Genomic DNA, 25,727 nt, shown 5'->3' on the forward strand with positions numbered 1-25,727 from the left:
TTTGGGGAAAAAATGAAAATTACTTTATTATGAGCTAAGTTTATGGAAAGGCCTGAATTTAGGCGCCAAGGTAGCAAAAATTACAGGGAGCTATTAAATGGGAGACTTTTGGCTGTTTGATTGCTGTTCTAGTTAGAAAGAATTTACTAAGGCCTGATTTCTAATAAAGGTTTAAAATAAAGAGAGAAATAGTTACAGCCCTTATGAAATTATGTCCAAATAATCCACGCAAAGGGTCAAGTGATTTTGACTGCTTTTTGCGGGCCTTTTGGCATATAATTTCTTTCTCAGGAGGGCACTCTACCTTGTGGTGTGTGCCTCTTCTGAGTGGGGTGTGACATGGTAATGTATTTACTTTGCGCACAGCCAACACGGGATGAACCCGTGTTCTATCCCTGGCATCCCATATGGTCCTCCGAGTCTGCAAGTCAGCAAGGAGCGATTTCTGAGAGCAGAGCCAGAGGTAATCCAAGCACCGCTGGGTGTGCCCCCACCAAAAAAATATTCTTAGGGCTGAAGAGATAGTACAGCAGTAGGGCACCCAGGACGAACCCGTTCAATTCATGGTATCCCATATGGACCCCTGAGCCTGATAGGGGCAATTTCTGAGCATAGAGCCAGGAGTAATCCCTGGAAACTGCTGGGTGTGGCTCAAAATCCAAAAATAAACAAATAAAGTATTCTTAGGCCTGGAGAGATAGCACAGTGGTATTTGCCTTGCAAGCAGCCTATCCAGGACCAAAGGTGGTTGGTTCGAATCCCGGTGTCCCATATGGTCCCCCGTGCCTGCCAGGAGCTATTTCTGAGCAGACTGCCAGGAGTAACCCCTGAACATCGCCGGGAGTGACCCAAAAACCAAAAAAAAAAAAAAAAAAAAAAAGCATTCTTTTTCTAGGAAATCAGAGCAATAGCAGAGCAGTAGGGTGATTGGGATGATGCAAGCAGCATACCCACCCTGGCATCCCACATGATCCCCTCTGCCTGTCAAAAGCAATTTCTTTTTTTTTTTTTTTGGTTTTTGGGTCACACCCGGCAGTGCTCAGGGGTTTTTCCTGGCTCCGTGCTCAGAAATTGCTCCTGGCATGCACGGGGGACCATATGGGACGCCGGGATTCGAACTGATGACCTTCTGCATGAAAGGTAAACGCCTTACCTCCATGCTATCTCTCCGGCCCCTCAAAAGCAATTTCTAAGCTCAGAGCCAGAGTAACCCCTGAGCACTACCAGGTGTGGCCCAAATCCCCCCCAAATTTTTATTCTTATGGGGACCAGAGACATAGTATGGCAGGAACGGTGCTTGCCTTGCAAGTGACCAACCCAGGTTCATTCCCTGGCATCCCATATGGTCCTCCAAGCACTGCCCAGAGTAATTCCTGAGTGAAGAGCTAAGAGTAACCCTTTAGTATCACTGGGTATAGCCAAAAATATTCTTTTGGGGGGGGTCACAGCTGGCAGCGCTCAGGGGGTGGCGCTCAGGGGTTACTCCCAGCTCTTCACTCAGAAGTCGCTCCTGTCAGGCTTGGGGACCATATGGGATGCCAGGATTCTAACCAGGGTCTGTCCTGTGTTGGCTGCATGCAAGCAAGTGCCTTACTGTTTGTGCTATTGTTCTGGTCCCCCAAAAATATTCTTATGGTTTGGTCAGCAAAAATTAACATGGGGGTGTTGGAGAGATGGCTCAAAGGATTGGAATCCATGTTGGAGCCTTGACTTCCATCCTTGGCACCTCATGGCCTCCCAAACACCGCTGGAGTGATCCTTGAGCACTCTACCAAGAGTAGCCAAATAACACTGCATGTAGTAACAAAAGAAAATTCTCAAAACCATGAAAACTTGGGGCCAGAGAGATAGCATCGAGGCAGGGCATCTGCCTTGCAATGCAGAAGGATAGTGGTTCGAATCCTGGCATCCCACATGGTCCCCAGGACTGCCAGGAACGATTTCTGAGTGTAGATCCAGGAGTAACCACTGACTTGATTGCTTCTGGGTGTGACCAAAAAAAAAAAAAACAGGGGCGCTGGAGGTAAGGTGCCTGCCTTACCTGCGCTAGCCTTGGATGGACCGCGGTTCGATCCCCCGGCGTCCCATATGGTCCCCCAAGCCAGGAGCGACTTATGAGCGCATAGCCAGGAGTAACCTCTGAGCGTCACCGGGTGTGGCCCAAAAACCAAAAAAAAAACACAAAAAAACAAAAAAACAAAAACAAAAACAAAAAATCATGAAAACTAATAGGGGACCCAAGAAAAAGTACAGTGGATAAAGCACTTGTTTTTGCACAGAGATTATCAGGGTTTAGTCCAGCACCATAATATGGTCCCCTGAGCACCACCAGAACTGCTCCCTGGATACAGAACCAGGAGTAAAGCCTGAGCACTGTTAAGTTTGACTCCAAACTAAAAGGCTAAAAGAGTTGTCAACAAATTAATGCTTTATGTCTTTTTATCCCTTGCTCCAGTTAGGGGAAGAGGTAAAGTTGGGGTGGTTTATGCTGCAAAGGTCTAAGAGAGTCACCAGGTATAAATAGAATAAGCTTTGGAATCAGATCCAAGTTCCAGTCTTGGGAGTCCAGAATCTACTTCTGGTAATACTTGGCCTGGCTATATGGTGCCAGAGATTGACCTTGGAGTCAGACTTTTGAGCTATCTCCCCAAGTTCCCATATTCTCAGCCTGGACTACTTATTTTGGGGGGTTGGTCCATACCATGCACGTTGCTCAGAGGCTTAACAGTGACCCCTGGCAGTGCTGAGGGACCATGTGTGGTTCCTGGGATTTAGATTGTTTTTTGTTGTTGTTGTTGTTGTTTTTGGTTTTGGGGCCACACCCAGCGTTGCTCAGGGGTTACTCCTGGCTGTTTGCTCAGAAATAGCTCCTGGCAGGCACGGGGGACCATATGGGACACCAGGATTCGAACCAACCACCTTTGGTTCTGGATCAGCTGCTTGCAAGGCAAACACCGCTGTGCTATCTCTCCGGGCTTGGGGATTTAGATTTGTTTGAATGCATCAAAGCAAGCACCTTAATCCCAGTACTATCTGGCACTCAAGCTTGACTGCTTTATACAATCTTGCCTTTAGGCATGTGATTTACCCTCTCTGATCCTCTGTTTTCTCAACTGTAAAATAGGATAAGCCTAAAATAGGATAAGACCTGGTCTTAAGACTTGGTGGGGTTTGGGAGAACATGGAGTGTGCAGGAATCAAACCCAGGTCAGACACACAAGGCACGTGCCTTATCTGCTGTGCTATCTCACCAGCCCAGGAATGACCTCTGTGTGATTTTTCTTTTTCCCCTGGGAGTAGGGATAGAAGCTTTAAAGGGATCTAGGGTTGCCAGGTACCACGAAACTTGCCTCAGCTTTTTTATTATCATGACAGAAGCACTCAAATCTGAGTTATTCCAGAGTCCCAGGCTTCACGGCTTGGAGTAGTATCACTGCACCAAGCAAAAGCAGGCTGAAATTCCCCAAAACTTGAAAATGTGGATAAGTTTGTTACTGTTATTTTTTCTTTAATCTTGGACTTGGTGTCTCTCCAGAGCCAAGGCTTGAGGAGGAAAGTGACTTGAGGGACCAGATAGTTTTGGGGGCATGGGGTGGTTTGATCCCAACAAAACTCCCAAGTGATTGGGGCCAGAAGGCAAGACCTTGCATGCAGCTGACTTCGGTCCTTGGTACCACATATCCCCCCCACCCCAGTTCCTCCAGGAGTGATCCCTGAATACAGAGCCAGGAATAAGTCCTGAACACCACTGGGTGGGTATGCCCTTTATAACAAAATAAAAATAAATACACCTGTACAGGGCCCAGAGAGATAACATAGTGATAGGGCATTTACCTTGCAAGCGGCCAATCCAGGATCAATGGTGGTTCAAATCCCGCCATCCCATATGGTCCCCCGTGCCTGCCAGGAGTGATTTCTGAGCAGAGTCAGGAGTAACCTCTGAGTTCTGCTGGGTGTGGACCAAAAAACAAACAAACAAAAGCACCTGTTGGGGTCAAAGAGATAGCATGGAGGTAAGGCATTTGCCTTGCATGCAGAAAAACAGTGGTTCAAACCTTGGCATCCCATATGGTCCCCTGAGCCTGCCAGGAGTGATTGCTCAGGGGTTACTCCTGGCTCTACACTCAGAAATAGCTCCTGGCAGGCTCAGGGGACCACATGGGATGCCGGGATTTGAACCACCATCCTTCTGCATGCAAGGCAAATACTCTAACTGCATGCTATCTCTCTGGCCCCGTCAGGAGTGATTTCTGAACGTAGAGCCAGGAGTAACTCCTGAGCGCTGCCGGATGTGACTGAAAAACAAACAAACAAAATATACCTGTTTATTGATAAGCATATATATATATTTTTTGTTTGTTTGTTTGTTTGTTTTGCTCAGGGGTTACTCCTGGCTCTACACTCAGGAATCACTTCTGCCTGGATAAAAACCACTGTCCTTCTGCATGCAAGGCAAACAAATGCCTTACCTCCATGCTATCTCTCCAGCCCCTAATAAGCATATTTTTATTTGTTTCAGTTTTTGTTTTTAGGCCACACCTGGCATTGCTCTTGGACTTCATTTTTTTTTTTTTTTGGTTTGTTCATTTTTTGGGGGGGCGGTCACATCCAGCAGCACTCAGGGGTTACTCCTGGCTCCAGGCTCAGAAATCACTCCTGGGCCCAGAGAGATAGCACAGCGGTGTTTGACTTGCAAGCAGCCAATCTAGGACCTAAGGTGGTTGGTTCGAATCCCGGTGTCCCATATGGTCCCCCGTGTCTGCCAGGAGCTATTTCTGAGCAGACAGCCAGGAGTAACCCCTGAGCACCGCCGGGTGTGGCCTAAAAACCAAAAAAGAAAGAGAAAAAAAGAGAGAAAAAAAAAGAAAGAAAAAAGAAGAAAGAAAAAAAGAGAAAGAAAGAAAAGAAAGAAAGAAAGAAAGAAAGAAAGAAAGAAAGAAAGAAAGAAAGAAAGAAAGAAAGAAAGAAAGAAAGAAAGAAAGAAAGAAAGAAAGAAAGAAAGAAAGAAAGAAAGAAAGAAAGAAAGAAAGAAAGAAAGAAAGAAGAAGAAAGAAAGGAAAGAAAGAAAGGAAAGAAGAAGAAAGAAAGAAAGAAAGAAAGAAAGAAAGAAAGAAAGAAAGAAAGAAAGAAAGAAAGAAAGAAAGAAAAGAAAGAAAGAAAGAAAGAAAGAAAGAAAGAAAGAAAGAGAAGAAAGAAAGAAAGAAAGAAAGAAAGAAAGAAAGAAAGAAAGAAAGAAAGAAAGAAAGAAAGAAAGAAAGAAAGAAAGAAAGAAAGAAAGAAAGAAAGAAATCACTCCTGGCAGGCCCAGGGGACTATATGGGATGCGGTATTCGAACCAATGACCTGCATGAAAGGCAAACGCCCTACCTCCATGTTATCTCTCCAGCCCGCCCCCTTTTTTTTTTTTTTTTTTTAATTTTTGGGCTACATCCAGCTGTGCTCAGGGATTACTCTTGGCTTTGTGCTTAGAAATCGCCTCTGGCAGGCTCAGGGGAGCATATGGGATGCCGGAAATCAAACCTAGGTCTGTTCCGAGTCAGCCACGTGCAAAGCAAATGCCCTACTACTGGGCTATCTCTCCGGCCCTGCATTTGGATTACTTCTGCCACAGATTTGATCATCTTATAGTGATTGGGTGACTACATAGTACTTGATCAAATCCAAGGCTCCAGAACAAACCATGCATGTACTACAGTCTTTTGAGCATCATTTTACCACCAATAAACAAAATTGTTTGTTTTTAAGTCACCTGGAAGTGTTCAGGGGTTATTCTGACTCTGCACTCATGAATCACTCCTGGACCATATGAGATGGCAAGAATTGAGCCCAGGGGGCCAGAGAGATAGCACAGCAGTAAAGCATTGCCACCTGGGACAGACATGGGTTCGATTCTTAGTATCCCATATGTCCCCAGAGCCTGCCAGGAGCAATTATTTTTTTGTATTTGGGGGGGAGGGGTTGGGATTCGAACCACTGTCTGTCCTGGATCTGCCACCCTACCTCTGTGCTCTCTCTCCGGCCCCCTTGGAGGAGCAATTTCTGAGTGCAGAGCCAGGAATTACCCCTGAGTGCAGCCAGGTGTGACCCAAAAACAAACAAAATGAATCGAGACCAGGTTTCAAGTGTCTTACCTGCTGTATTATTGGTCTGGCCCCAATAAACAAAGTTCTTTTTTTTTTTTTTTTGTTTTGTTTTGTTTTTTGGTTTTTGGGCCACACCCGGTAATGCACAGGGGTTACTCCTGGCTATGTGCTCAGAAGTTGCTCCTGGCTTGGGGGACCATATGGGACACCGGGGGATCGAACCGCGGTCCGTCCAAGGCTAGCGCAGGCAAGGCAGGCACCTTACCTTTAGCGCCACCGCCCGGCCCCGTATAAACAAAGTTCTTAATACAATACAGTATGATAATTGTATTATTTCTCTTCCTTAAAAGTCCCTTTCTAGGGCTGGAAAGATAGCACAGCGGTAGGGCATTTGCCTTGCATGCATTCGATCCAGGATAGATGATGGTTTGAATCCCTGCATCCCATATGGTCCCCCATGCCTGCCAGGAGCAATTTCTGAGTGCAAAGCTAAGAGTAACCTCTGGGTGCCACTGGGTGTGACCCAAGAACCAAAAAATAAATAAAGTCTCTTCCTTTCTCTTTTTGCTTGATTTGGAAGTCATATTCAGCAGGGCACAGAGGTGGTAGTTGGGAAAGGAAGGCAGTGTAGCTTCAGGGATCAAACTCAGGGCCTCACACACCCAAGACATGTACTGTCCCACTAGACACCCCCCCATCACCTTTTCTGAGTTTCTTCATAATATTTTTCTTTTTTCTTTTTTTTTGGTTTTTGGGTCACACCCGGCAGTGCTCAGGGGTTACTCCTGGCTCCACGCTCAGAAATCGCTCCTTGCAGGCTTGGGGGACCATATGGGATGCCGGGATTTGAACCAACGACCCCTGCATGAAAGGCAAACACCTTACCTCCATGCCATCTCTCCGGCCCCCAAATTTTTCTTTTTTCTAGTTGTGAGAATACATATATGCTATATATTATTAATCAATTTTGTGTTATCAGCAATACTTTTTGTTAACAAGCTGGAGCAATAGTACAATCGGTAGGGTACTTCCCTGCACACTGCCAACCCAGGTTTGAACCCCAGTATTCCATCAGTCCCCAAACATACCAGGATTGATCCCTCAATACAGAATCAAGAGTCCACCCTTAAGCTCCACTGGATGTGGCCCAATTAACCCCAAAAGAAAAGACTTTTAGTTAACAACAATAGCTAGATTATTTTGGGGAGGGTGTCAAAAGTTATACTTAGGGAGCCAGAATAACTCAGAAGCAAAAGTGCTGCATTGTAGTTATGAGACTGAGATGGTTCCCTAGTGCCATCAATAGACTCAGAGTGTGGTCTAGCAGCCCTGTTGTCTAGGACCCCCCAGCACCTCACCAGAGTACCATTGGGCCAGAGAGGTAGTACAGTAGCTAGGACATTTAGGTTCAATCCCTGGCACCCCCAAATGTTTCCTGAACCCAGCTAGCAGTGATTTTTGAGCACAGAGCCAGGAGTAAACTCTGAGCACAATCAGATAAAACCTCAGAACAAAATTAAAAAAAAAAAAAAAACAAGCAAATCTCCTCACACCACCAGGTGCATGCAACTTCTGGCAAACACCATCACTAAAACCATGAGCAGCACAGCCAAAAGGGAGAAAAGAAACTAAGCTCAGTTTTTAGACATGAGGTCAGTGTCCCCTCAGTTGCCTGTTGTTGGAGGAACCACTGTATTTACATCAAGGAGATTGACAAATGCTACAAATCAGACTTCACCCTAAAACTACTATCCCATCAAATTCTTTTTTTTTGGGGGGGGGTTTCACATCCGGTGGTGCTCAGGAGTTATTCCTGGCTCTGTGCTCAGAAGTAGCTCCTGGCAGGCTCGGGAGACCATATGGAATGCCAGGATTCGAACAGGGTTCTATCCTGTCTTGGCCGCTCTAGCCCCTCAAGTTCTTTTTTTTTTTTTTTTTTTCTTTTGTGGTTTTTGGGTCACACCCGGCAGTGCTTAGGGGTTATTCCTGGCTCCAGGCTCAGAAATTGCTCCTGGCAGGCACGGGGGACCATATGGGACACCGGGATTTGAACCGATGACCTCCTGCATGAAAGGCAAACGCCTTACCTCCATGCTATCTCTCCAGCCCAAGTTCTTTTTTTTAAAAGCAATTATTTTTGTTTTTTGAACTACACCTGGTGGCACTCAGGGTTAATCTTGGCTCTTCACTCAGAAATCGCTTCTGTCAGGCTTAGGGGGCTCATATGGGATGCTGGGAATCGAACCCGTGTCCATACAGGGTCTGCCGCATGCAAGACAAATGCTGACCGCTGTGCTATCACTCCACTCCCCTGTTTGTTGGGGACTGACTTGTTTGAGGACATTTTGCTGTTCTCTCTGCCATAGCCCAGCTTTTCACCTAAAAGCAATATGCAGTCTTGCTGTAAATTTTTGAGCTAAGAGAAAAGAATGTGCAGCTGCAGGACATAATTAAGCTCTATGCCCGGAGGAGAGTAAAAACTGCCTGGTACAGTTATCAGAAACTAGGCCCCATTCCTTAAGACCACATTCCGGAGTAATTTAGGCTGTTATCAATAAGTATATGCTATATTGTCTGTTCAAGATCACTTAGGCAAGCACATATTGCACCATTTCCTGATAGTCAAGCAATTAGGAATGCAGCTAGAAGGACACTAGAAGTTTCCATTGAAACAGCACGTTCAGCATAGCTTGAAGGACATCCAGCCCCTAGCCCACTGCCCACTTCCTTATGAGCCTTCGCGCCAAAAGTATGATTGACAGCACCTTTGTACTGCCCCCTTCTCCTTCACTATAAAAGAAGGAGTTGTATTTCAATAAACGCCTTTGAACAGTGAAATATTGTCTTAGGCCATTTATTATTAACCTCTCTTAATTTTCTTACAGTGTGGTTGTGCTTCTACTCAGCAAAATAGAAGTGCGGTCGTCTGAGAAGCCTTCCCAGCTAATTCCTGCTGGCCGGGCCCCCCTGGGGGGCTTCTGGACCCTGCACCTGTTCTTTACCAGCACACCATGAAGTTGTTCCAAAAATGATTGTGATTAGAGCCAGAGACAAAGTGTAAGGGTTAAGGACTGGACTTACATGGTCCCCAGAATACCACGAGGTGTGAACCCATAGGCACCCAAGCACTGCCAGGGTGACCCAAGCAATCCCTGACAACACAGGGGCTAACTGCATCCTTGGGACCTCACACTGAATCACTGAGCTGATTGGCTGAGCACTTTTGGGCAAGCCCCTCCCACCCAAGAGGAGGAAGGTCTTGAAGCTGGGAGTTGCCAATTTCTAGGCCCCCACAGTACGCTGCATCTGTGGTAGGTGCACCGCTCAGTCCCTGCCTCTGAAACTGGCCCATCTCCTCCTCCAGGCAGCCTTGGTTGCTGTCCCTGTTTATTTCTCCTCCATCTCTTTTTCTTCCTCTCGGCTTCACCATCTGTTCTAGCTAGGATCCTTGTGTTCTGAGACAGGAGAGAACACTTTGGCATGCTTCCTCCGTTAGCCCACACTCATCACTCCAGCTGCCCCCTTCTTCTGGGAGCTGAGCCAGGAAGCCTGCAAAGACACAATGCTTAAGGGACCCCAGTATCCCCACCACCTTTGTCCTACCTTTGTCCCTACTGTCTGCCTCTCAGCAGCTTGCAGTTCCAGCCTGTTCTTGTCCCTAAGCCCAAAGGCCCAAAACAGCCTGTTTCTGTGACCCAAACCTGCCTATTTCCTCTCTCCTCCCACTCCACCCCCACATCCTTGCAGTACTTCTCTAGTCTGGTTCAGCAGCCATTACCAAACAACTGGGAGTTGGGGTGTTCTTCACTCTGGCCTTGCCCTGGTGACACCAGCTCAGAATTACCATTGAGCTCAGTACTCCCAGTTTCTTCCCAGAGACCAGAAACATGGGGCCTATGCACAAAGGCCTGTTTCCAGGCTCTGCATGCTGGGAGCTCAGTGCTGCCCCAGGCCTCATTCTCAGTACCTGGTACCAGAGCAGCCTGCTCTGCCCTCCCACGTAGCTCTGCCTGCGCCCCTGGGAGTGAAGCCAGCAAAATCACTACCTTATGGGAAAGATTGATGAAAATTCTGAAGACAAATTTGAGTGATATTTTTGTTTGGATTTTTTTGGACCTCCCCTCCCGTGGTGCTCGAGGCTATCCTGGTAGTGCAGGGAACATGTGATACTGGGAAATCAAACCTAGGTTTCTACATATAAAGCTCACCCCACTGAGCTGTCCATCTGGTCCAACAAATAGGTAATATCCAGCGGTGCTCAGGAATAACTCCTGGTAGTGCTTGGGAACTGTCTGTGGATTCTGGGCCTTATACTCTGTGGTATCTCTTCAACCCCAACAAATCAAATATTTTCTTTCTTTTTTTTGGTGGTGAATGCAGGCAGGGTTTTTGGGGGCGGGGGGAACTCAAGTGGTGCTCAGGACTTTCCTGGCTCTGCACTCAGGGATCACTCCTGGAGGCCTCAGGAGCCCATATAGGGTTGCTGAGGATCAAGTCAGATCAAGCCAGATAAGTGCCTTATTCACTGTATCTCTGGCTTCAACAAATCTGTTTGTTTGATTTTGCGCCATACCCGCTTACCGGGTGTTGTTTAAATTAATAAAGAAGGCCCTTAAGATAGAGCTGGATGGAAATGGGGGCCTTGTCCTTAGGCCCCAGCCACGTGGCTCCATTCCCCATTAACCGGTGGGTCAGCAACTTCAGGTAGTCTTGGCGGGTAGAAAACTCATCCAGAGACAGGCATCAGGAAATATCAGTTTTATTTGCCCTGGCCATCACGTGTGTAACCTATATCATAAACCTATCTAAGCACATGCCATTCTTAGCTTGCCCTGCATCTTAACTCCCAAGAATGGGAGGGGTCTTGCAGGTAAGATCAAGTTACACAGGAAAAATGGGGGGATGGGGCCACACCCGGTTGTACTCAGGGCTTACTCCTGACTGTGTGCTCAGGGTTTATTCCTGGTAGTGTTAAAAAAAAAAAATCATATGTAGGGGCTGGAGAGATAGCATAGCAGTAGAGTGTTTGCTTTGCACGCGGCGATCTAGGACTAACGGTGGTTCGAATCCTAGTATCCCATATGGTCCCCTGTTCCTGCAGGAGCGATTTCTGACTGCAAAGCCAGGAGTAACCCCAGAATGCCACCGGGCATGACCCAAGAACAAAAAAAAAAAATTTATATGTAGTGGCAGGGATAACCCTACCTGTTGTACACCTCTCTGGCCCCTAATAAATTTTTGGGGGGGTTTTTGGCTCACACCCTGCAGCACTCAGGGGTTACTCCTGGCTCTACGCTCAGAAATTCCTCCTGGAAGGCTCAGGAGACCATAAGGGATGCCAGGATTCGAACCACCGTCCTTCTGCATGAAAGGCAAATGCCTTATCTCCATGCTATTTCTCCGGCCCCCCCTAATAAATTTTTTAATGCAAGTCTGTCCTGTACTGTATTTGGAATATACATGTACTAAAACTGTATTCATTTTCACTAGAATTCTGTTCTAATCAGGACCTGATTTTGGCTCAATAAATGCAGTGGCCTCAGAAGACTCTGGCTCCGCCCTCACCCAGCTATCCTTGTGGTGTTTTTTTGTTTGTTTGTTTTGTTTTGTTTTTTAAAAACAGTCAAAATATTAATTGGCAAAGAAGAAAAGGGCGAAGGGGCTGGGTGAGCTGCCTCGTCCTCCTGCTGCATCCGGGCCATCAGCTGCTGCGGTTCAGCTGCTTGGCACAAGCACATCATGACAAGACTCTCATAGTCCCTCTCAGACACCACAGAGCCCAGTGACAGGCTTGAGTGGTTGGGCCCTGCTGTGTCCCGAGGCTGTCTTTCCAACCATGAAATCTTCAAAGGGTTGTCAATTGTTGCCCCATTTGTTGGGTCCCGTTTATTCCTTTGTTGATTGTTTGCATATCCGCAAAAAGCTCCCAGAATGAGAAATTGATTCCCATCCTCTTGTCCCCTTTTGGGAAGAGATCTTGGTAATATTTATTTGCAGCAAAAAATCCACACAGACAGGAGGGTTAAGGGGTAAAAGGTTGGGCAAAGAGACTCCTTTGTCAGCCTGCTGCTAGCTCCAAAATACACCTAGAGCCAGCCAGCCAGCCAGCCAACTCTGGCAAAAGACCCTGAACACCTCGCTCCCAAACTATTTATTCGGCTCTCAACAGCGCCCCCACTGGAAGGTCAAGGTGGGACAACAGGCAAAGAATAATCTTTTCTTTTTCTTTCTGTGTGTGTGTGTGTGTGTGTGTGTGTGTGTGGTTTTTGGGTCACACCCGGCAGTGCTCAGGGGTTATTCCTGGTTCCAGCCTCAGAAATTGCTCCTGGCAGGCACGGGGGACCATATGGGATGCCGGAATTCGAACCGATGACCTTCTGCATGAAAGGCAAACGCCTTAACCTCCATGCTATCTCTCCAGCCCCGCAAAGAATAATCTTATGGAAATATTTCCATATACAACAGTCAATCAGGCCCACTTCATTCTGGACAGCCAGCTCCATAGCCTTGACAGTAGCAAACTTCACCACACCAGTTCCAGGCCTCTACTGGAAAGCACCAAATTGAGCACATCTCCATACTTCTGTAGGAGCCACATGAGCACATCTCTGGAGTAGCCGCCCTGTGACTCGAACTCCTTCTTTTATTTCCATTTTAGCTTCAGCTTGGGGGTCCCTTTGCCTGCAGGATCTTCTGCCTTCCCTCTCAGCCTCTGTTCGCTCTCCTGGCATAGCTGCTCCTGGATCAGCCTCTGATGTTCCTGCAGATGCCAGGAACCCTCTTCTCGCAGGCATTCAATCTCTTGCTCCTGTGTCCTGGTGCTCCAGCCCTCCTCTTTCTCCTCCATACTAAGGGTCTGGGCCAGCTGTTCCTGGGCCTCTAGGTCCAACTTCACTTTCTTCCCCCTCTCATCGAGTTTCTGGGTCCTCTCTACTGCCTGCTTCTTGGCTTTCCTGACCTTGTCATAGGCAGTCCTGACTGCAGCATGCATTAGTACCTCCCAGGCCTGAGAAAGCTAGTGGAAGAGTTTCGCTGCTCTGGGATTCTTATCTGGGTGGCAGGAGAGGGCCTTCTGTCTGTATTCCTTCTTCACCTCTTTATCCGCTGCCTCCTTCTCAATGCCTAGCAGCACATACAAGTCCATCTGTAAGAGCTCCTTGAAGGGCCCAGAGAGATAGCACAGCGGCGTTTGCCTTGCAAGCAGCCGATCCAGGACCAAAGGTGGTTGGTTCGAATCCCGGTGTCCCATATGGTCCCCCGTACCTGCCAGGAGCTACTTCTGAGCAGACAGCCAGGAGTAACCCCTGAACATCGCTGGGTGTGGCCCAAAAACCAAAAAAAAAAAAAAAAAAAAAAAAGAGCTTCTTGCTCATCGCCATGGTGCTAAGCCTTGCTGGATTCACACTCAAAACTTGTGTTTTGTGTTGAGGGAGTGTTTCTGTCACTGCTCACTTCTGGGTAAAGGAAAATTAAACTTCTGAAAAGTTGTATGTATTTCTGGGATCATACCCAGAAGTACTGTGGGATGGGTACCCAGGGGCCCTTCTCATGGCAATGCTTAATTCATCAGTGCAGGCCTGAGGGGTCTGGGTCAGAGACTGAGTCCAGCACTTCAGTTCAAACCATCAGAATTTAGGGATACCAGGACTATGTGCTGGGGGTGCACAGAATTACAGGTAGAACAAATACAACCACTTCCGAAGAGATAGCATGGAGATAGGGCATTTGCCTTGCATGCAGAAGGACGGTGGTTCGAATTCCGGCATCTCATATGGTCCCCCGAGCCTGCCAGGAGTGATTTCTGAGCTCAGAGCTAGGAGTGACCCCTGAGCACCGCCAGGTATGGCCCCTCCAAAAACAAACAAACAAACAAAAACAAAAATCCCAAGAAAACATAAAAAACATCACACAAATAATACCACTTCTGTTCTACCAGTACAAGAAGCTGCATCTTTGGACCTAGGGATTCTATTATTTCAACTATTATATATTTTATATATTTGTTTCATATTTTCTCAAAACTTGGGAATTTTAGTCAATGGTAGAACACTTGCCTTGCGGACTGAGGCCTTGGATTTGAACCCCAGCATCACAAAGAAATCAATGTTTACTCCCAGGAACTAAAACAATAGCAAAAAGGTAGGGTGTTTGCCTTGCATTTGGCTGACCCAGGTTTGATCTTCAGCATCCCTGATCTCCAGAGTCCTACTAGGATCAGCCCCAAGTACAGAGCCAGAGTAAGCCTTCAGCACCACTGAATGTGGCCCCCCCCCAAAAAAAAAAAAAAAGACTAGGGATGAAGCAATAGTACAGTGAGGAGGGCAGAATACAGTTTGTCTTGCACACTGCCAACCTGGGTTCAATCCCTGCATCCCATATGGTCCTCAAGCTGGGAATAACACCTGAGTGCTGCTGGGCATGACCCCAAAAACAAAGAAACAAAAAGATTGAAGAGATGGTACAGATATTAAGGCATTAATTAAGATATTGCTTTACATGTAGTTGACCCCATTTGGTTTTTGTTTTTGTTTTTGGGTCACACCCGGCAGTACTCAGAGGTTACTCCTGGCTCTAGGCTCAGAAATCGCCCCTGGCAGGCACAGAGGACCATATGGAATGCCGGGATTCGAACCACTGTCCTTCTGCATGAAAGGCAAACACCTTACCTCCATGCTATCTCTCCGGCTCCAGTTGACCCCATTTGGATCCCTAGCATCACATATGGTTTCCCCACAAGCACTTCCAAGAGTGATCCCTGACCACAGAGATAGGAGTAAGCCTTGAACACCATTTGGGTTTGGTTAAAAACAAAAACAAAACAAAACAACCAGCTATTTGCCTTGTACATTGAAAGACCCCAGTTGGATCACCAGTACCACATATGATCCCCTAAGTACAGCTGGGAGTGATTCCTGATCACAGAGTTAAGAATGATCCATGAGAACTGCCAGATGTGGCTCATTAAATATAAAAGAAGGGGGGGGCCGGAGAGATAGCATGGAGGTAAGGTGTTTGCCTTTCATGCGGAAGGTCATCGGTTCGAATCCCGGCGTCCCATATGGTCTCCCGTGCTTGTCAGGAGCGATTTCTGAGTGTAGAGCCAGGAGTAACCCCTGAGCTCTGCTGGGTGTGACCCACAAACCAAAAATAAATAAAAATAAAATAAAAGAAGATAAAAAATAAGAAAAAGAAGTTCTGGAACGATAGTACAGTGGGTACTTTGCAATTGCCTTGGACAAAACAGATCTGGATTCAATCCCTGGCATCAAATATGGTCCCCCAAACTTGCCAGGAGTGATTTCTGAGTGCAAAGCCAGGAGTAACTCTGGATTGCTGCCAGGTGTGGCCCCAAAACAAGCAAACAAAAAATGTTTTATCCACGAGTTAGAATTCCACAGGCACTAGAAAACGTGCTATAATGCATCTTCACTTCTGTGACCTGGCCACCCACTTTTCCCAGTTCTCTGATTTTGCTTACAAAGACATTGGACTAAAAACAAACAAACAAACAAAAAAAGACATTGGACTGCACAGCTCTTGGCTCCCCACCTCCACCAGTCTTGCCCACCTGCCTGGACATTGTGGCCTGCTCAAGGCTCCACTTCCAGTTAAATGATCTCCAGATATGAGACTTACAGGGCAGAGCCAAGCCCTAAATTTGTCCCTGACACTGCCTACAAGCCAGCTAGATGCAGCTCTGCTGGCACTCAAGCCAGCCCAAGCCCTCCAAGTACAGTCCCTGAAAAAAAGAAGCAAAAGCCCTTCTCATGCCAAGGTAGAAAAAACCACCAGCTTCCCAGCTAATCAAGAAAAAGGCACTCGGTAAATTCCTGTCCAACTTCCTGTATTCTTGGCAACATCACTGCCTGCTGGTCTGCAGGGGATCAGACACACCACCCACCTTGCTGCCTGATCTCCTTCACTTCCTTCCCTGCTTCCCTGCTCTCACTCACACATGTCTGTCAGACATTTGTTGTACCTACCAGCATAGCATAATCTGCATGGACAGAGCTGAGAGTTAAAGTGAAATGACTTTATGACTCAGAGTCTAAAGAGGAGGTTTTCTTTCTTGGCATTGCTGGGGACTTACTTTTTGTGTGTTTGTTTGTTTATTGCTAAGGAGATTTGTTTGTTATTTTTGGTTGTTTTGCTTTTGGTCATACTTGGTAGTGCTTAGAGCTTCCTCCTGGCTCTGTGCTCTGGGATCTCTTTTATCAACATTCAGGAACCATATGAGGGGGCCGGGCGGTGGCGTTAGAGGTAAGGTGCCTGCCTTGCCTGCGCTAGCCTAGGACGGACTGCGGTTCGATCCCCCAGCATCCCATATGGTCCCCCAAGCCAGGAGCAACTTCTGAGCGCATAGCCAGGAGTAACCCTGAGCGTTACCGGGTGTGACCTAAAAAAAAAAAGGAACCATATGAGGCCCAGGGGATCAAACCCAAGTTAGCTATGTGCAAGGCAAGAGCTGTATTCCTAGTAAGACACTTTCACTGGCCCCTTCTATTTTTTTTTTTTTATTTTGGGTCACACCCAATGGCGCTCAGGGGTTATTCCTGGCTCTGCACTTAAAAATCGCTCCTGGCAGCACAGTGGACCATATGAGATATTGGGATTCGAACCACCATTGGTCCTGTTTTGGCCTTAAGCAAGACAAATGCCCTACCACTGTTCTTTTTTTTCTTTTTCTTTTTTTTTTTTTGGTTTTTGGGCCACACCCGGAGATGCTCAGGGGTTACTCTTGGCTATCTGCTCAGAAATAGCTCCTGGCAGGCACGGGGGACCATATGGGACACCGGGATTTGAACCAACCACCTTTGGTCCTGGATCGGCTGCTTGCAAGACAAACACCGCTGTGCTATCTCTCCGGGCCCCCTACCACTGTTCTATCACTCTGGCCTCCTACTAATTTTTTAACATTTTATATAAATTTTGGAATTCAAAAGGAGTAAAAACACAAGAGTTAAGATGCTTGCTTTATGGGGCCGGGCGGTGGCGCTGAAGGTAAGGTGCCTGCCTTGCCTGCGCTAGCCTTGGACGAACCACGGTTCGATCCCCCGGTGTCCCATATGGTCCCCCAAGCCAGGAGCAACTTCTGAGCACATAGCCAGGAGTAACCCCTGAGCATTACCGGATGTGGTCCAAAAACCCCCCCAAAAAAAAAGATGCTTGCTTTATATGGATTAACCAACTTTATTTTGGTTCCCCCCAACCTAAACATTATTTTATTTTATTTTGTGGCCATCTTTGGCAGTGCTCAGCAGTGGTTTCAGGCTGGTGCTCAGGGTTCCATGTAATGCAAAGGTTACAATCCAGGCTTCCTAAGATAATGCATGCAATAAGCTTTTTTGAGATATTTCTGCAGGCCTGGAATGACGTTTAGTGGACATCAGTTACCAGGAAGTGTTGGTAGCACTTGGATTAGTAGAGCACTATAGGGTAGATGGCCTGTTAGAAGAAATGATAGTGAAAATGTGAAGGGACTAGGTTGGGCAAGTACCCCAGTCTGAAGAACCATGTATGCACCAGACCAGACCAGGGTGGCAGAAACAAGGAAGAGAAACTCTAAGAGGCACCTGTGAGAAACCACCAAGACATTTGGCAGAGTGGTTTCTTTTTTCTTTCATTATTTTTTCTGAGACAGTGATCTCTTTCTTTTCTTTTCTTTTCTTTTCTTTTCTTTTCTTTTCTTTTCTTTTCTTTTCTTTTTTTTTTTGATCTCTTTCTTTTCTAGATTGAGTTCCCTCAAAAATAAGTAACACCTCCTCACACACCAAACCCTAAAGGCCAAGAGATAGTATGGTGCATAGGGCTCTTGCCTTGCATCAAGCTGACCCAGGTTTGATCCCAGCATCCTCTATGTTCTCCTGAGTCCTAATAGGAGTGATTCCTGAGTGCAGAACTAGGATTGACCCCTGAAAGGTGTGCCCTGTAGCCCTCCTCAGAAAGAAATCTGATTCAATGTCTGGCCATGTTTGGATATCTCTGGCTTGGCTGTTCTGGGGTGGAATGGCATGGGGGAAGGGCTGGTAAGATACACATGGTACTTGTCCAGCTGCCTTTGGATGCCAAGGTCCCCCCAGAGGTCTAGAAGAACTTCCTTCTGCAATGAAACTCATTTTTCTTTCTTTCCTTTTTTTTTTTTTTTTATTGTTGGGTCACACCCGGCAGCTCTCAGGGGCTACTCCTGGCTCTACACTCAGAAATCCCTCCTGGCAGGCTCAGGGGACCATATGGGATGCCGGGATTCGAACCATCATCCTTCTGCATGCAAGGCAAATGCTTTACCTCCATGCTATCTCTTCAGCCCCCTCATTTTTCATAGTTGGAAATGATCACTCTGGACAAGAATTGGATGCTGAAGAAAGGTAAAGTGATATGCATGATACTTTTAATAACGGGGTATTGCAAACCATGGTGCCTCAAAGGAAAAGTGAGAAGAGGGAGGACGGGAGAGGAGAAGAGAGACGAGAGAGAGAGAGAGAGAGAGAGAGAGAGAGAGAGAGAGAGAAGAGAGAGAAGAGAGAGAAGAAAAAAGAGGAGAGAGAGAAAGAGAGAGAGAAGAGAGAGAAGAGAGAGAAGAAAAAAGAGAGAGAGAAGAAAAAAGGGAGAGAGAAGAGAGAAGAGAGAGAGAAGAAAAAAGAGGAGAGAGAAAGAGAGAGAGAAGAGAGAAGAGAGAGAAGAAAAAAGAGGAGAGAAGAAAAAAGGGAGAGAGAGAGAGAAAGAGAAAGAGAGAGAGAGAGAGAGAGAGGTGTCATACAGGCAGGTGTGGGCAGGAGAAATTGGTGACAGGAAATTAGCACTGGTGAAAGGATGAGGATTGGTTGGAGCGCTGTAGGACTATTTGTTTTGGGGTGGGGGCACACCTGCCGGCGGCGCTCAGGGGTTACTCCAGGTTCTGAAATCAGAAATCACTCCTGGTAGGCTCAGGTTCCATATAGGATGTAGGGAATCGAACCTAGGTACATCCTGGGTCGGCCTTGTGCAGTGCAAGGCAAATGCCCTACCGCTGTCCTATCTCTCGGGTCCCCATCAAGAAATTTCTAACTGTATTTCATGGTGATTAAATTTAAAAAGAAAAATACGTAACTTATTCTTTGTTAGTTCAGACAAGGCCTCTCTTTTGTTTTGTTTTGTTGTTCTGTTTTTGTTTTTGAGCCACCGGGCGGTGCTCAGGGATGACCCCTGGTTTTGTACTCAAGAATGACTCTCGGCTTTAGGTGGAAATAGATCCCAGACTAGCTCTATCTGCGGTAAACAAACGCCTTACCCACTGCATCCCCCCCAAGCACCAAGGACGGCTTCACTTCTATCCCTAGGCCTGACTTGAGGATGAGAGAACTGAAGCTCCTAGACGTCCGAAGAATTGCTCTCAGCTATAGAGTGAGTCCCCAGCCTGGCGGGCAGGAAACCACACTCCTTGATCCACCTCTTGGCTCGGACCCCAGGCCTGTATAGAACCCCAGGCCTACATCTGAGATCCGGAGGCTCAATGGTCTCTGGCCGATGTGTGCATTCTGCCGCCAGGGGGCGCCAGGTGCCCAGCCACTGGCTCCCGGCCCGGCCCGAAGGAAGGGTGTGGCGACTGACAGCTCCAGGCCCGCTGCTAGGCCACCCTGACGTCGCCGGCCGTCCTGGTGCTGTGGGTGCGCGATGCGGGAAAGGTTGCAAGAGTCGGGAGCGTTGGTGGCTGGCGTGCAGGGAGGCGGGAAGCCCATTCGTTGCCTCCATCCTCCCCTGGGCAGAAAGGGCACCTCCCGAGCGCGGCTGCTGCCTCCGCCTCTGCTCTCAGGCGTCGCAAGCTCAGAAGCAGACCGGACATTCCGAAGTCCCCGGCAGAGGTCCAGCCTGCAGGGACAGCCTGCCAACGCCCGCCCCGCCCATCCCGAGGACTTCCCGGAAGAGACAGACAGACAGACAGACAGGCACACACACACACACACACACACACACACACACACACACACACACACACACACACCATTCTCTAGCTGGGGGATTCAACCCAGGCCGGGATAAGGCTAGAAACGGTTAGTCATGGATATCCAGGTCATATATAGGGATATATATATATATATATACACACACACACACACACACACACACACACACACACACACACATATGACACACACATATAGGGCCACAACCGACGATACTCATGGATTACTCCTGGCTCTGCACTCAGAAATCACTCCTGGCAGTACTTAGGGAACCATATAGAATATGGAGAATTGAACCCGGGTCGGCCCTGTTCAAGGCAAATGCCCTACCCACTGTGCTATGTCTCCAGCCCAAGGTCATACTTACTTATTGTAGTACCTACCAGGGATCGAACCCCACGGGGTTATGTATGCCAGGCAAGTGCATTGCCATTGAGCCACATCCCTGGCCCCTGGAGATCCCGGCCTTTGATCCATTCCTCCACAGCTTGACATTCTCCTGGAGGCCCTCCTTCTCTCCAGAAGGGCAGGACATTGGGTTGATTTCACCCAGAAAGTGTGCAATCATCCCTGACATCTTTTCTTCACTCCCAATATCTAGTCCCATTTTTCACCTTCTCAGTGTCTCACGCTCATGGGACCAAGGACTCATCTCTTTCCAGGTGGCTCATTTCTGTCAATCTCCCTCACTTGCCACAGAGACTGGCACACATCACAAAGAACAAGAACAATCAGTGCTGGCAGGGTGTGGAGAGAAGAGAACTCTTATTCACTGCTGGTGGGAATGCTGTCTAGTGCAGTCCTTGTGGAAAACAATATGGAGATTCCTCAAAAAAACTAGAAATTGGGGCCAGAGAGATAGCATGGAGGTAAGGCATTTGTCTTGCATGCAGAAGGACAGTGGTTCGAATCCCAGCATCCCATATGGTCCCCTGGGCCTGCCAGGAGCAACTTCTGAACATAGAGCCAGGAGTAACCCCTGAGCACTGCCGAGTGTGACCCAAAAACCAAAAATAAAATAAAATAATATAAACAACAAACAAAAAACTGGAAATTAAGCTCCCAAATGATCCAGCTATACCACTCCGAGGGATATACCCTAGGAACACAAAAATACAATTCAAAAAATCCCTTCCTGGGCCCGGAGAGATAGCACAGCGGCATTTGCCTTGCAAGCAGCCAATTCAGGACCAAAGGTGGTTGGTTCGAATCCCGGTGTCCCATATGGTCCCCCGTGCCTGCCAGGAGCTATTTCTGAGCAGACAGCCAGGAGTAACCTTTGAGCACCACCGGGTGTGGCCCAAAAACAAACAAACAAAAAAATCCCTTCCTCACATCTATATTTATTGCAGCACTATTTACAGCCAATTGTAATTCTATTGCAGCCAGACAATAGAAACAACCAAGATGCTCTTCAACAGATGAATGGCTAAAGAAACTGTAGTACATATACACAATGAAATATTATGTAGCTGTCAGGAGAGATGAAATTGTGAAATTTTCCTATAAATGGATGCACATATAATCTATTATGCTGAGTGAAATAAGTCAGAGGGAGAGAGAGACACAGAAGAGTCTCACTCATCTATGGGTTTTAAGAAAAATTAAAGACATTATTGTAATAATGCCCAGAGACAATAGACCAGCTCACAATAAGAAGCTCACCACAAAGAATGGTGAGTGCAGTTAGGAAAATACACTAGCAACTCTCATGACCATCTTAATGAGTGAGAGATGTAGAATGCCTGTCTCAAATACAGGAAGGATAGGGAAGGAGGTGGTGCATTGGTGGTGGGAATGTTGCACTGGTGAAGGGGGATGTTCTGTTTATGACTGAAACCCAACTACAATCATGCTTGTAATCATGGTGCTAAAATAAATTTTTTTTTTTTTTTTTTTGGTTTTTGGGTCACACCCGGTAACGCTCAGGGGTTACTCCTGGCTATGCGCTCAGAAGTTGCTCCTGGCTTGGGGGACCATATGGGACACCGGGGGATTGAACCGCGGTCCGTCCAAGGCTACCGCAGGCAAGGCAGGCGCACCTTACCTTTAGCGCCACCGCCCGGCCCCTAAAATAAATATTTTATATAAAAAAATCTTCCTCACTTTCCCTCTCCTCTCCCTCCACTCAGTGCCTTCTTGGGGTGAAGGGGGCAGTGCCTAGAATTTTTGCCAATCATGACAGCCACCTGCTGGAATCTGCCAACACTTATTGGGGCTCTTGTCATGAAAACCAAATACCTGGGCTGAAAAATATTCAATGAGCTGGAATGACCCAGAGCAATAACACAGCAGTAGGGTATTTGCCTTGTAAGCTGCCGACTCAGGTTTGGAACCCATATGGTCCCTTGAGCACTGCCAGTAGAATTCCTGAGTGCAGAGTCAGTATTAATACCTAAACACCACCAGGTGTTGCCCAAAAAAACCCTACAGGGTGTGACCAAAAGAAAGAAGAAGAAACTTAAATATCTTACCTCAGCATGGTCCACAGGTCCCACCTAGAGCCTGCATTATCTCTTCTGTTTCAGAGGCCCATCCTTCCTTGCTCTGTTTCAAGAAGGTACATTAACCATGCTGACCATACTTCCTTTGCACACACTATTTCCTCTAACATCACACTGTTCTGTCTTGTTAATCTCTATTCCTTCAGCTCTTACTCCAGCCTTACTTTCTCAGCTACACTCATTGATTTCCCTGACTGGTTTTATTCTATCTTTATCTTGCATTATCTTTAGTTGCAATTTTTTGTTGTTATTTTTGGACCACACACTTCATGGTGCTCAGGGTTTACTCCTGTTTTTAACTCAGTGATCACTCCTAGCAGGTTTAAAGGATCATGTGGGATGTCAAGGATTGAACACAGGTCGGCAGATGCAAGGCAAGATCCCTACCTGATGTACTATCACTTCAACCCTGTGGTCGCTATTCTTGCTAGGGTCAAAATTTGAAGTTGTACTTGCACATATGAGGCAGTAAACACACCAGATATCTCATGCAAATATCATGGCAGGGGGCCCGGAGAGATAGCACAGCGGTGTTTGCCTTGCAAGCAGCTGATCCAGGACCAAAGGTGGTTGGTTCGAATCCCGGTGTCCCATATGGTCCCCCGTGCCTGCCAGGAGCTATTTCTGAGCAGACAGCCAGGAGTAACCACTGAGCATCGCTGGGTGTGGCCCAAAAACCAAAAAAAAAAATCATGGCAGAGTCAGGGCAGAGTCAGGGCCCAGACAGCAGACATGCAGGGACTAGGCATGGTGCATGCAGATGGCATTGGGGATCAAACTCAGGGCTTCATGTTAGCAAGGCAGATACTTTTGGGCCCTGAGCCACTGACAGTCATTGTTTATAATCAAGTCCTACTTTTTTGTTGTTTGGGCTTTTTTGGGTCACACCCAGCAGTGCTCAGGGGTTACTTCTGGCTCTATGCTCAGAAATCGCTCCTGGGGACCATATGAGATGCCGGGATTTGAACCACCATCCTTCTGCATGCAAGGTAAATGCTTTACCTCCATGCTATCTCTCCTGCCTCAAGTCCTACTTTTTTCGGTTTTTGGGTCACACGCAGCATCATTTAGGGTTACTCCTGGCTCTATGCTCAGAAATTGCTCCTGACAGGCTTGGGGGACCATATGGGATACCAGGATTAGAACCACTATCCTTCTGCATGCAAGGCAAACGCTTTACCTCCATGCTATCTCTCCAGCCCCTAGTACTTCTTTTTTCACTCAATCACAGAGGTTTTGTTTGTTTGATTTTGGGCCACACCTGGCTATGCTCAGGGTTCACTCCTGATGGGGCCCAGGGACCATATATGGTGCTGGGGACCGAACCAGGTTTAGCTACATGCAAGGTAACAACCTTATCCACTCTTGTATTTTTTTGGACCCAACTGCAAAGAGTTTAATAAAAGGCTCCAAACTGAAGGTTGTGGCCATAGTACAGTGGGTAGAGCTCTTGCCCTGCACATGGCCAACCAAGGCTAATTCCCTGGCATCTGATATGGTCCTCTGAGTACTTCCAGGAGTAATTCCTGAGTGCAAAGGCAAAAGTAAACCATGAGCACCACCAGACATAGCCCAAAAGTATCCACCTGGCCATGCCACTCTCCCCACTTCATTGAAGAGTCCAAATTCAAAGTCCTGTCCTCAGCCTTATTATTATTTTTTTTTTTTCAGTTTTGGGCCACATCTAGTAGTGCTCAAGAATCACTCCTAGAGCTGTTAGGGGACTGTGTGATGCCAGGAATTGAACTGGGTTGGTAATTGAATTGGGTTGGTTGCACCACACCTGATGGTGCTCAGGGTTTATTTCTGGTGGTGCAGGGGGGATCATATGAATGCTTGAGGGGTTGGCAGATTTGCCATGTGCGAGACAAGTGTCCACCTGCTACTGTATACTCGTGGTTACCCTCAAAATCATTTTTTGTTTATTTGTTTTTGGGCCATACCTGGCAGTGCTCAGGATTACTCAAACCCTGAGCTTAGAAATTATTCCTGGCTCTTTCCCTTTCTCTCTCTCCCCCTCTCTCTCTTCCTCTCTCTCTCTTTCTCTTTCTCTCTCCCTCTCTCTCTCCGTCTCTCTCTGTCTTTCTCTGTCTGTCTGTCTGTCTGTCTCTCTCTATCTATCTATCTATCTCCCTCTCTCTCATTGGGGAGGGGACAGAAAAAAAAAGAAATTATTCCTGGCAGACTTGGAGGACCCATATGAGATGCTGAGGATTGAACCTGAATCAACTGCATACAAGGCAAATGCTTACCTGTTATGCTGTCACTCTAGCCCCTCAAGACCAATTTTAATTAAAAAAAAGTGGAGTCACATGTACCAAAGCACCAAAGAAAGGACTCCAGGGTGAGCAAAAAGAGTCTTTTAACTGCAGTCTTTTAGATACTTCAACACATTCCTTTGCCAGCAGGGCCTTTGCATGTACTTTCCACTTGCATGGAAAGTACTTCTTTTTTTGTTTGTTTGTGGGTCACACCTGGTGGCGCTCAGGGGTTACTCTTGGCTCTGTGCTCAGAAATCACTCCTGGCAGCACAGGGGACCATATGGGATGCCAGGATTTGAACCACTATCTGTCCTGGACCGGCTGTGTGCAAGGCAAATGCCCTACCGCTGTGCTATCTCCCTGACACTGGAAAGTACTTCTTGCCTCTCTTTATGCTTCTTACTTTGCCAGTCAAAACCTGCTCACCTAGCAGACCTCTGACTAACCACATTAGTCAGAGGCATCCAACCTAGGACCCTTGGTTGGTGTTCCCTAAATGTCACGTTTATAACACTGTGAACACATTTGTTTTGTTTTGTTATGAGGACGAACCAGGCAGTGCTTGGTATCTATTCCTGGCCTGCTGCTCAGGGGTTGCTCCTAGTGGTACTCAGGGGATCAAGTGATGCTGGGCATCGATCCCAGGCCTCCTGTCTACAAAGTAGACACTCCAGCCTTTTCTGGAGGGAGGATTGGGACCACATTCAGTGGTGCTCAGGACTTACTCCTGGCTTGGTGTTCAGGGATCACTCTTGGCAATGCTCAGGGGACCATAATGTACTGCCAGAAATTCAAAACAGAATTGACCATGGGCAAGCCAAGTGTATTAACCCATTATAACCTCTGCAGCCCTTTAAAAAAATTTTTTTGGGGGCACTCCAGCCCTTTAGACATCTCCTGTTAATGGTCAACATTGACCACTTAACAGGTTATTTGGT

General features: G+C 47.1%; 1 pseudogene; it reads right to left on the bottom strand.

The window, feature by feature from the left end:
• Positions 1–9,575: 9,575 nt before the first annotated feature.
• Positions 9,576–13,074, bottom strand: LOC126011723 (dnaJ homolog subfamily C member 17-like; annotated as a pseudogene).
• Positions 13,075–25,727: the final 12,653 nt, after the last annotated feature.

This window comes from Suncus etruscus, chromosome 6 (genome assembly GCF_024139225.1).
Source record: "Suncus etruscus isolate mSunEtr1 chromosome 6, mSunEtr1.pri.cur, whole genome shotgun sequence".
In the NCBI taxonomy this organism is placed as follows: domain Eukaryota; kingdom Metazoa; phylum Chordata; class Mammalia; order Eulipotyphla; family Soricidae; genus Suncus; species Suncus etruscus.